Source organism: Limulus polyphemus, unplaced genomic scaffold (genome assembly GCF_000517525.1).
Source record: "Limulus polyphemus unplaced genomic scaffold, Limulus_polyphemus-2.1.2 Scaffold774, whole genome shotgun sequence".
In the NCBI taxonomy this organism is placed as follows: Eukaryota; Metazoa; Arthropoda; class Merostomata; order Xiphosura; family Limulidae; genus Limulus; species Limulus polyphemus.
This window is the reverse complement of record NW_013666384.1, coordinates 421,460-422,392: the sequence shown is the minus strand read 5'-3', so window position 1 is coordinate 422,392 and position 933 is coordinate 421,460.

The following is a 933-nucleotide window of genomic DNA, read 5'->3' as shown; positions in this document are numbered from 1 at the left end:
TGCTCTTCTGTCCATCCCTTCATCTCTGCCAGTAGCTCAAATTGTACTCTATATGCTTCCCAAGGTTCTTTCTCATCGTATTCCTGTGGCTTCCTTCGTACTAGATCACCCCTATTGCTGACATTCATATCTGGGATGTGACTTCTAATAGGACTGAAGATGTCTGCATTAGGATTTAGCTGCGGGGTCTGGAAGGGACTTGCCATTGTCTGGGGCTGATTAAGTTGATGGTTAATGTATCCTCCTTGTGTAAAAGACAATAGATCATCCTTTAATGTATCTAATTCGCTTTTAACTTTACTAATGTTTTGCGTTTGTACTTCTTGCCACTGTTGTAGTCTCTCTTCTTGTTTATTTTCTTTCTCCTCCAATAGTTGTTGTAATCTCTCTTCTTGTTTATTTTGCTGTTCGAGCTGCCACTGTTGCAGGTTTTCTTGCAACTGCTGTTATCTCTTGTCTTGTTTCTTTTCTTTTTCCTCCAACAACTGCTGTAATCTCTCTTCTTGTTTATTTTCTCGTTCTTCTTGTTTCTTTTTTTTCCTCCAACCACTGCTGTAATATATCTTCTTGTTTATTTTGCTGCTCTTGTATTGCTGCCATCAAGTCTGCTAAGCTGTAGTTTGATTTGCCGCTTCTCGTTTCTATTTTTTTGTCCCCACTCTCTGACACCAATTTGTTACGTCTCCGTTCGTTAGTTAATTTTCCGTAAATTCGTTCAGACGAAACTTTAGCGACACAAATCCTTTCTTAAATAAAACTGGTTTATTCTTTCTGAATGTAACTTTGCAATACACTTAATTTCAACAGTCGCGCTATAACAAACGCTATAATTCTCAACGAACGCTTCACACGTGCTCGACTTCAACAATACTCAGTTCAATTACACACATTGTGCCGTCACGTTGTGACCGTCTTATATATACCAGGCTACCC